This window comes from Oryzias melastigma, linkage group LG14, assembly GCF_002922805.2.
Source record: "Oryzias melastigma strain HK-1 linkage group LG14, ASM292280v2, whole genome shotgun sequence".
In the NCBI taxonomy this organism is placed as follows: Eukaryota; Metazoa; Chordata; class Actinopteri; order Beloniformes; family Adrianichthyidae; genus Oryzias; species Oryzias melastigma.
In genome coordinates, this window is record NC_050525.1 from 22,031,254 (window position 1) to 22,042,998 (window position 11,745).

The following is an 11,745-nucleotide window of genomic DNA, read 5'->3' on the forward strand; positions in this document are numbered from 1 at the left end:
CCCCCCTCCTCCCCCATGTCACCAGTTTGTCATGTATAGTTTTTGTCTGTGTTAAAAATACTTCTTTGACCTGCAAATTTAAACCTTACAATCTGCATTGCGAAATCAGGAAGTCATTGTTAATGGTTTAAGGTGATCACCACAACACTACTTTGAGAAGGGGAGGGGGGCATTGCAGCAGAAGCTGAAAGTTCCAGGGATTCTAGTGTTAATATAGTTTTTCAACCTTTCACATGATCAACGTAATTCTAGCAGATTCTGAAGCAGAGAAAAGTGATGTTGCACAAGATACTCTGGTGTTTCATTTAACCCTTTAACACCTGGGATGTTGAACGCTTAAACTTTAAAGCTTAAAGTGTTAAAACATTAACTTTTTTAAGGCCGTAGTTTTGTGCAAAGAACAAAGCTTGTACAAAGTTCTAAACACCTTCCTTCATTAGAATTCACAAAAATATTGTGGCTTTGGACATCTTTCCCCTCAAGCTCGGTGTGGCTGTGCGGTCCTGTCCAGTTCTTGGACGGGTTTCTCACTATGACACTACAGCAGTGGAAAGCAGTTTATCTCCACAACATAACTTGCTCTTAACTGAAATTCTTTGTTTTGGCCAAATTGGAAATAATGTGAATATCTGCAGTTACTAAACGGCCTTAAAAACTCATGAGATTCTTTTTTGAGAGTGACAAGGATAGATTATTTGTATTATAATCAGATTACAACAACTATTTACAGATTAATAAACTTTACTTTGATTAAAGTAAGGTTCAAAATCACTTTAAAGCTACCTTAATTATTCAAGTGACTTTTAAAACAATCGGAATATTTTAACCCATAAAGACCCAGACCCATTTTAGTTCAAAATATAATTATGTGGAAAAATCTCAAACTAAGTTGACCATAGGAAAAGTTTCAAATATTTTTTGTTACACTGATCTCACTTTGGGTTCTTATAGGTTAAATGTAATCTGATCATTTGTGTTGTAATCTGATTAATTTGACTGACATATGACTAAATTCAATATAATCCAATACTTTTAGTGTAACGTGCTTGCTTTATATGTATGCAATTACTTCTAATTTCAAAGTAATTACGCAACATGCAAATGTCGGGTTTAGGAGTCATTTAAATTCTCTGTGTTTTGGAGTAAAGTGCTTAGACTAATGCATTACAACAGCAATCTAATGACTAAAGAATAAGTAGTTTTAATTGTTATATGTGAGAAATATTATTTCTTTAAATTCAAATTAAATTTACTCGTTGAAAAGTTATTATTGTCATTATTCTTAAATAGAGTTAAAAATCCATCATATGAAATTTGATGTGAACACAACACTTTTTTGGATGAAAAAAATGAATAAAAAAACACTGTAAATCATGAAAACCTTTAAAATACATTTAGAAACGTGTTCCGTTCAGTTTGGTTTTGTCTGCAAGCTTCATTAAAGTCTGCTTGCTGCTGGGTGATTCACCACAATTAGGCAGCGGACTGCAGCTGGAAAATGTAAATTTTTTTACTTTTGCACTGGAAATGGTAAAGCTTATGCAGCAACCTGTTTTTTCCGAATATCTACCCAAAACTGTGCTAAAACAGGTACTACAAAGAATGGAACAGACTTCTACTGACTATTGCAATAAAACACTAGCTGTCCGAACGTGTATCCCTCCGCCAGAGGAGGGATCTGCAGTGACGCACTAACATAGATGACTGGTGAATCATGATGACATTATCAAGGGTTAGTATCTTCCAAACTTGAACAGACAAATTTTTCAGAACTCTCAGATTAGAGGGATGAATGTTGGGTTTGGGGAAGAATTCAATTTTAGCCTAAAATATTAAAATGTATTATTTTTATCTGATAAGATTTATTAAAAACAGAGAACACAAATGGTCTTTTTTTTCCTCAAGGTTGCATTGAAGAAGATTCAAGTGTAGTCTTTGAAGAATGCTTCAGTACATAACTTTTATTTTCTTTTACAATAGAACCTCCAACAATGAGCCAAGTAGCTGATATGCAGTACCTTTTTTTAACCTCAGAAACATGTATTTTTTTTCTTTTTTTATGAAAAATTACACTGTAAGCTTCATTTTAAAACCATAGAATAAATAAGAATTACCGCCAGATAAAATTTGGTTTAAAAAATTGTTCTTATTTGCTGTTCATACTATGCTCAAAATCCCACTAAAACACTTTCTGTCTGTGATGAAGTTTTGTCCATTTATTCCTTTTTCTCTTCCCTTCTAGTTCTTTTGTTTAACTAAAGTATAAGTAGTTATGAACAAACTACATGATTGTTTTTTTGCCACTGACCTGCCCACCCAGGCCATGGGTCAAAAGCATAAATCAAAGGTCGTACACTCAGGTGTCTCATAGGTCATGGGTCAAAATCATAAACCAAATTTAACACATACAGGTGTTTATCCTATAGGTCATAGGTCAAAAAACAAATGTCACTTCACCTTATTAACAAAGATGGCTTCTCATTCAAAGAATGAAACAGTCTCAATTTCCATGCCTCTTTCGGATGAATGGATTTCTTTCACTCATAGCTGATCTTCAACATCAAAGCTTCAAATAAAATATAATTGCAGAAAAAGATCCAACTTGTCAGGACAGACAGATTGGATATTAATGTGCTTTTAAGTTTATAGAAGGTTGACAAAGAACTTCTCACTCTACGTGTGTTGGGGATTTTCTAAGTGTAAAAACACTTGTATGCCCAAGGCGTCAAGGGTTTTTTTCAGTTTTTTGAGCAAAGTTTTGGCATGGGAGAGTAAAACTGTCATAAGTCACATTTTTTGGCATCCACTTGTTGGATTGCACACAATGAGAGTTCAATAGGAAAGACATGCAAAAGGTCATGCACTCATCAAAGTTTATTTCTTCTGAGAATGAATGTTTCCAAATGCTTCTTTGTACAGCTTGATGCCACAAAAATAACTGATCTTTGCAGTTCATTTTAGAGAATGCTAGACAGAAATGCTCAAAATCCATTTATGCAGCTTTTCTACTACAATAGTAATGTAACACATCACAAATATGATATCCCAGTCAATTCTATAACTCTATATCCAATACTGCGCAAGTACAGAAATGGAAAAAAACCCTGTAAACTGACACAGCACTTGCAAGCAAAAGAATGAAAAAGCACTTAAACACTAAATAAGTTGTGTTTAGATTTGGAAATGGCAATAAAACGACACTCGCAATAAGAGCCTGTTAGTGCTTGTCATTCCTGGAAAAGATATGTCACCAGCACAGAGCTTCTCTTTGTGTGAAATTTCTTTTTTTTTTCTTTATAATATGCAAAAGTTGGGTTTGGGTAAAAACAATATTAAATTAAAAAACAAAATTTTTATCCCTCACTAATTAGTAAGTCCTTCTTTATGCAACTTTTCTACCATGACTACAACAGGTGCTTCAAAATTTAAATTTAGCTCAGCTTCCACAAAATAAACGCCAGAATACAGAAGAAACTAATTAGCTCCTTTTTTTATTCTTGATGTATAAATATATATTTAGGCTATAAACTGATTTACTTATGTTTTTGCTCACAAGTAGATGCTGCATTAGTGTGATTTTTGAGTCAAAGGGACTTAATGCATTCTTGCATCAAAATGAATCACAGGGTTTATTAAAGGAGGTAATTAAAAAAACATGATTTTACATGGTTAAAAAGCCAGAATCAGACAAAAGCTAGTTTTGTTTTTTTATTTTTATAAAATCTTTTCAATGTGCATCTTTTATGCATATACATTCAACTTCCATTTTGAGTCATTGTTACGAGTTGAATTTTTAGACATTCAGAGATAGTATTAGTTTTTTACAAGACAAAATGAATTAAAAATACTTATTAAAACAATTGATTTTTTTTAAAAGTGAATGTCTCAATTTTGTAGTTTGATAAATGAGCTTTGTATAATTTGAATTATTTTTTTCCCTAATTTTTAGCAGCTTTGAATGAAAAAAGAAAATCTGAAAGGGTGTCTAACAGTCGCTGGGCTGGCTCCAGAAACTCTGTGACCCTGAAAAGGCTTCAGGGGCTTCAACAATGAATGGATTTCATTTTTATTGCTTCTACACTTCGCACCTTGATGAACTCAGTGTCATTTTACAGCTTTTTTTTAATCTACTTTAAAGCGTAACCACTATCATTTTTTTTAAACTGGTGGTAAAAACCACTCAACTGCATTATTTATTTTAATTTAAACTTTCCACTTGTGCTGCGGTCACAAATACAACCGCCACTGCACTATGGGGAGACATCAACAGAATCCTCCATTTTTTTTTTTTGTTTTTTTGTTTTTTAAATCGTTGGGTGTGGTCATAAATGTAGACCGTTAAACGTGCAGAATGGCCGACTTTTTATGTATGCTACTGGGCGGCTGGCGGCGACAGTTACACATCATCGAATGGTCGTCATACCTGCCTATCACCGGACTGCTTCCCTTGAAATGCGCCACTGGCATTTCGAAAAATAGTCAGCTCGTCATAAAATTTGAACTCTTGACTTAAGTCTCCGTGGCCACTGCGTAGTGTGTGAAACCGTGACCGCCGCCTTACCAAATTTTCTGAAAAACTTGCATCTAGATCGCCGCGCATTGGCACTATGTGACCATAGTCTTAATAGAAAATACATTTTTATTAAACATCACTGCCGATTTATCACAACAGCAAGAATTACAAAATAAAAGCTTACCAGTCAGTATCAATACTCTTGACCTGAGAGAGTCCCATCCATAGCTGCACTGGTGGTTTAACTCCACTAGTTTAGCAGATTTATATCTTACTTTCAATTTTTATGTCTTTGCCTCTGGGTTTTTTTTTTTTTTACTCCCCCACCCATCTTTTCTTCAGACATAAATCAACACCCTATTTTGTATAAACAATACAATTCCAATTAAAATTTGGTTGTTGTCATTATATTACCTGCCGTCTTCACTTGAATAGGCTTGTTTGTTTCTGGCAGAGCCTTGCACATTTCCCTTATTTTTACACATACTTTATGGTTTTGCATTGCTTCCTGTCCCTGCCTATTTAAACACCCGTCTTCACGCCTCACTGCCAGATTGTCTGACTGCACCACATCGACTCTCCGCCCCTGAAGTCTTCAGCCTGATTATTGATACCTATCTTAATTTGACAACTGGATTCCCTCTCGTCTGCCTCTTGCCCTGTAGATACCCCTTCTGCTCACAGGATCTGCCTCTCCCCTTTTTGGATACTGGATGTCTGGATTTGGACTCAAACCACGGAGACATTTTGGATTATTAAACCTGTTTTGTTTTCCCCCATCCCTGTGCTGGACACCTCTCTTTGCTACATTATCTCCACTTTCCTCCAGTGGATTTTCCTCGAGCTACCCTTCCTAGGCATGTTTACATTGAAAGTGGGGTCATCTGGACCCCACAAGACTGGACTTTTTTTTCCCAAGGATTTTTCATCTTCACTGATGTTTGTGGCAGATATTAAATCCTGTCCACGTTTGTCCAATTTTGTCATGGGAGGGATCACACCAATATAAGGGTAGGGTCATCGGGACCCCATAAGATAGCACAAGGGTTAATGTGTCCATCCCGCCCCCACCCACCTACCCACCTGCCATTAACCTGCTTGTCCTGTCTTCCCAGAGAAGTGTTGACAGCCATCCACACTTCCTGCACCTAGTAATTGTGTACATTTGTCTTTAAAACTGTTCTGAGTTGCTGGTTTTCTAATTGGGTCCTGGCAGAAATTGACTTTGAAACCAGCAGAGGTGGGTAGCAATGAACAGCATTTAGTTAAGTAACTTTTGTAGCTTTACAGTTTTTACTTAACTAGCTTAAAGATAAATTAGCAGAAATCTAACTTAAAACTAACATTTTTCATTTAGTTTTTAGGTAAAATGTCTGTCTTGTTGTAAGAAAGCATGACAACTAGGAGATAATTTACATAAAAGATACCGTTTATTTTTACAGTTACAGTTAAGATACAGTTTCTTTCAAGCTGTAAATTTGGTCAAACTTTATTATATTTGGGAAAAAGGAAAGGATCAAAAGCAACTTTTTAAAAATGTATGCAAGTTTGTGATTTTTGCTCAAAACATTTGAATTAACAATGCAACATTTTGCATTGCTGTTAAAAAAGAGATTGTAACAAGGGGGATGTTGATTTTTCTTAAAATATACATATATATATTTCAATATATAAAAATGTGAGAAATTAAACATTACTTAAACTGATTGTAATTATTAGGATGACAACTTTTTACTTTCAAGTGACAAGATTTCAATATTTCAAGTAAATATAGCTAATAACTTGTTATGACTTGTGCTGAATTTTTGGATAATTCATCATCTTCTGTAATGTAATGTCAGACTTCTACCCCTATCTGTCTTTAGATGACAAGCTGTATTTAAGACAAAAACAGGGATGAACTGTTTTCAGAATGGTTAAAAAAACAGCCAGATTTTCTGACTCAGAGGATTCTGCATTTTAATTTGATTATCTTTCTTTAGGTACTGTCTTCTAGGAGTGGAGCTAGGTTTTATTTATTGGCTTTTGCGGTCTCCCTCAGTCTCATTCTCACCTGCTAAATCATTGACATCTGTCATCAGCTAACTCGATCATTCCGTAGTATTTTTGGGTGACTGGTTTTCACTTCATCTTTGTCAAATCATCTTTCATCGTTCCTTTTTTTAATCACTTGGTTCAGGGTTTTTTCAAGTTTGGGTTGAGTTTTTTTTTCTCTTTGGTCATGTTTAAGTTAAATTATCCTTCAAAAATGCATTTTGGGTTCACTTTTCTAAGTAGAATTTATTTATTTACTGTACACAAGAATCACATAAAACTGAATTAACTGAATCAATAAAATCATCAAATGGATTATGTTGGAAGAAAACGGACCCTAAAGAGGAGTGGCCACATTTCTATTATTCCAAAAATGTGTGATAGGTCAGAATCATCGGTGCTTATTGTGATTTATTGGATAAATCTTTGGATCCACATCCCTACAAATCAAAAACGTGGCACTAATGCCGCCAACCTTTTAGGAAGGTGGGGCAAAGGGTGGAGGTGTGTGTCTGTAGCTGGATTAGGAAAGAAAGCAGTGATTTACAGGAGTGTCAAAGACAAGATAAACAGCAAAACAGATTCGTTCCAAAAAACGAAAACTCTGAATGAAGACAATCTTGTCAATCTGGTGTTTAATCATTTTGGGTCACAGTGAACTATGGAGTCTAAAAATTCCAGTTTGAACTCTTTCCAGTATGGAGAGAAATAGACTCACCCCAATTTGTGCGTAACCTTGGATTTGTCCATGTGCAGAACTTTGTGGCTAAATAACTTTAGTTTGGTTCCAGGTTTAGAGTTTTGTGTTGGGAATAAAAGAGATTGGGCTGAAGTATCTTTCAGAAGACCCACTAGAACGTCTGCTGGAGCTGAGGGCAGTAATTACAAATAGAGAGTAGCTGGTAGAGTTTGGCATGATATAAACAAAACAAGAACAGAAAGTGGTCACACCAGAAGCAGATGATATGGAGATTGGGATCCGCAGGGTGTTGAAATTGGCTAAATGTTACTTTGTCATCCGTTAGATGCATACCCAGTCAGTCAGTCAGTCGATGAGTGTGCAGGTTTTGTTTAGGCACGCCTCACTCCGTGGCTCGCCATCATGTGCGTGTGCTCTTTTCAGTGCTTGCTCATCTCCGGGCACCTGGCCTGCACCGCAACATAATCATAACTCATAATTTATAGTGTGTATATCAATAAACAAACAGAAAACAAAAGCTTTAGCTGATGCTAACGCTAGCCTGCTAGCATTAGCGTCACCTGGCAACTCACCAGTTCCTGGTAAGATCAATGAGATCAGACCAACCAATTTCTTTATGGAGTTAAATATTTGATACATCAACAATAAAAAGACAGAACAAAAAGTACATGTAAACTATATGCGTTCTACCTGGCTAAAGACTCCGGCCCCCACACACTTACGTATTTCCAGTGGAAGCCGGGCCAGCCCTTTAATACCCATCAAACATTTCAATGTGGGCCCCATATGGCTTACCTTTGGGTTGAATTGGGTCGCCCCAGGTGTGTTTGTCTGCAGGTTCCATGGTGTTCTGTGTTTGGTCACACTGGCTTGAGTGGACACTCAGTTGTCTGGCTCGCTGGGCAGCGGAGCTTGCTAACTTTCTACGGTGTCCGCTGGGCAGCTTGCTAGCTCGCAACACTGTCCACCTGCTGGCTGGTTAGCGTAGGGACCCAGACCACTGAGTAGGGTTGGGAACCGATTGGGTTTTATATGGTTCGGTTCTTTGGTTTCGGTTCCTAATTGGTGCCAATTTCAGTACTTCAGTAATAAAAAATAATGTCTACATCTTCCCAAATCAACACATTTTCATTCCCAAGTCACATATTGACGCATTGTTAAAACCTCCGCGTAATTATCAGATCACACTGGGGAAATGATTTGGCATTCAACATAACACATGATCTCTGGGAATCTATCCTACGTCGGACACACTCCTCTTCTATATGCACCAGGCATGGGCTACTCCAATTCAAAGTTGTTCACCACCTACATATTTCCAAAGAAAAAATTCTCAAGTTTCACTCAGACTCTAGCCCATTGTGTAACCGACGTAAAGTAGAAATTGGGTCATTATATCATACTTTCTGGACATGTCCCAATCTCCAAACTTACTGGACTTTTGTATTTGAAACGTTCTGCAAAGTATACAACATCAAATTAGCTCCTTCCCCTTTGAATGCACTCTTTGGGGTCATCCCTCCCACTATTTCTATCCCTAAAAACTTTTCAGATGCAATATCATTTGGTTCCTTGATTGCGCGTTGCCTTATACTCTTGAGGTGGAAGGATGAAGCCCCTCCTACACATGATCAGTGGATTGCTGAGGTCATGAAATTTGTCCACTTCGAAAAAGTATGATGTACAGTAACAAGCTCCACAGAAAAATGTTATAAGTCCTGGCAGCTGTTCTTGACATATTTGAAATCAACCAAATTGAGCACCTTACCAGGAAGTGTCAATGTCACACGTAGACCCTAATTTCTATGGTTTCTGCGTAACATTTCTATTTTCATTTTAGTTATTTGCAGTAAGCCATAATTAGCCGTCAGTTTCTCCCTCTTATCATTTATATTTATTATTGTTGTCATTACTACTATTATTATTATTTTATTTTCTTTTGTCCTCTGTGTGTTCCGTTGTTGTTTTGTTGACTTTTCCTTTTGGGGGTGGGATGGGTGATAGAAAATGGAACAGCAATTCTTATACTGACATGTTCTTGTATAAATTATGTGCTGTTGTCAAACTATAGGTAAAGTTTAAAAATACCAAAAATTAAACCTCCACGTGAAAAAATGTATGTTGAGTCTCGTTTTTTGGACGTGGGGATTGTTCCAATTAAATCCGAGCTTCACAACCTCTGAGCCACAAATGATGCCCCCCCCCTTCCACGCTGCAAATTCGCTGCTAGACGCTTGTCAAATCCTGAGCTAATCTCTTTACTACGTAAATAATAACGATTACTTCGAACCGAACTTCGGTGCCCAAATCTACCACTGAGTCCCCACCTGAACCAATGTAGACAAACACAGATGAGCCCACCATGGAACCCGTGGACAAACCCACCTGGGGCCAATCAATTCAGCCCAAAGGTAAACCATATGGGGCTAGGGTTGGGGACCGTAGTTCGGTTCCAAGTAGGAATCATTGTGATTTTCATGGTTCTACCGAAACCGAAGAAGCTGCTGCAAACGGTGCCGCATTTCGGTGCTTAGTTTCATTGAACGTCTATTGGTAAGTTCTAGCCAATCCCTTTGCCTTTCCTGTAATAGTGGGCGGGCTCATATTAAACCACTGACTGGGCGAGCGCACAAGCACACTTCACGTTGTAACTTTAAGTTGTGCATGTGTAAAAACAAAATTTGTTGTATGAGTTTCAAATCAATAATTGTGCATTCACAAATCTGGGTGAGTCTATTTTCTCTCCATAGTCCCGGCTTTATGGAGCAAAGGGCCAACAAAAGAAGTGAGCAGTGGGATTGATAAACAAAAATGTGGATTGTGATAAATTGACTGTAGAACACCTTTAGTTTGTGAATTGTAAAATTTCTAGATTTCTTGTTTTAGGTTTTATTTGTTTCTTCTTATATGAATTATAATCTGATACTTATATGTTGCTTTAACTCATGTTTTTAGGATGAAACTAATAAAATATTTAGAAAAAAAGACTACAAGTTGATTTTTGATAACATTATATTTGAGACATACGCTTTTTGGGCCAAGCATAGGGGAACAAAATACAAGAATTATCTGAAAGGGAGTGAGAAGAAGTAAAATCTCTATGAATTCTCACCTCCATGCCAAAGATGAATTTTATTAAAGCACAACCAAAATCTATGATATTCACATACATTTAGTTTAATTTCCAACACACTCAAATCATAGCAATTCAAATTTAAGTTCATGAATATTTTTCAGTGCTTTCCGCAAATGTTCTGTGTAAAGTTTATGTACTATTTCCTTTAGTAAGACATCAAAAATATAAAACAACAGCAAATAATAAAATTGCTTCAAAGAATTGATTCCACAGACACTCGTAACAAAATTTATAGCGGATCGAATGCAGCTCGGATTTGTCTCAAATCATTAAAGTTTTCACTTTGTTTCGAGGTCGAACTCTGTTTCTTTTTATTGCACAGAGATTCCTTCACCTGCTAGAAACAGAAGTTCAAATGAGAAAAACTAGAAGTCGTTGAGCAACAGCCGTTCATCACACTCCTCAATTGTTGCAGATGTTACCTCACTGCCCCCTTTCTGTGCAACACATGTCTTCAAACAGCTTTAACAAATTAAATAAAGTCACGTAGATGGCTTTCCTGGGTGGATTACTAAAAATAATTCAGTGTCATGATCAAATTTATTATTATTATTATTTTTAATCATATCAAGAAAAGTCAAAGCTGCCCAAAGAGGATGTAGAATTTTAAAAGAAAATGAACACAATAAAATAGAAAAGTTTTATTTAAAGAGTCTAAAATATAAAGAGGGCAGAAAAAAAAGCAATTTAAAAATATGGGACTAAGTTTTAAGCAAATAAACATATCAAAGTGTACATTTTATCATTTAGAAAAGGACACTTTTTCTGCAGGGCAATGATAATGTGTGCATTTAAAACATCCAGGATAAATTTTGGCAATGCTATTTTTTTCTGGTCAAAAGAAAAAAAAGGAAGAAACAGATAGCATTTTGTTAAAATTTGACTCAGCTTTAGGATCAATTTTAGGATGAATTTTATTGATTAATCTTATGTGTGAACATTACAAAAGTATTTTAAAAAAATGCCTCAGAGTGTATTCATCTAATACAGAGGCCCTAAAGGGACATTGACGTTAAAAAAAAAAAAAGAAAGAAATTGAAGTAAAAAAAATGTTTTCTTCCAAAAATTGAAGGAAAAAAATGTATATGGTTACTAACTGGTGTACTTGGTGCGCACCAGTTACTAGTCATAAAAAAACGAACTTCTAAAGATTGAAGTAAAAAAGAAAAATCTGGTTAGTAACTGGTGCGCACCAGATAGTAACTACACTGTAAAATGTGAAATGTTAGATCAATTGACAAAAGCTCTGTATTTTTTACATTTAAAATTATTTGTTTTTATCAAATTAAAATTTTAAGTAAACCATCAACTCCACATTTTGATTTGACAAAACTAATGATTTTAAATATAAAAAAATTAAGA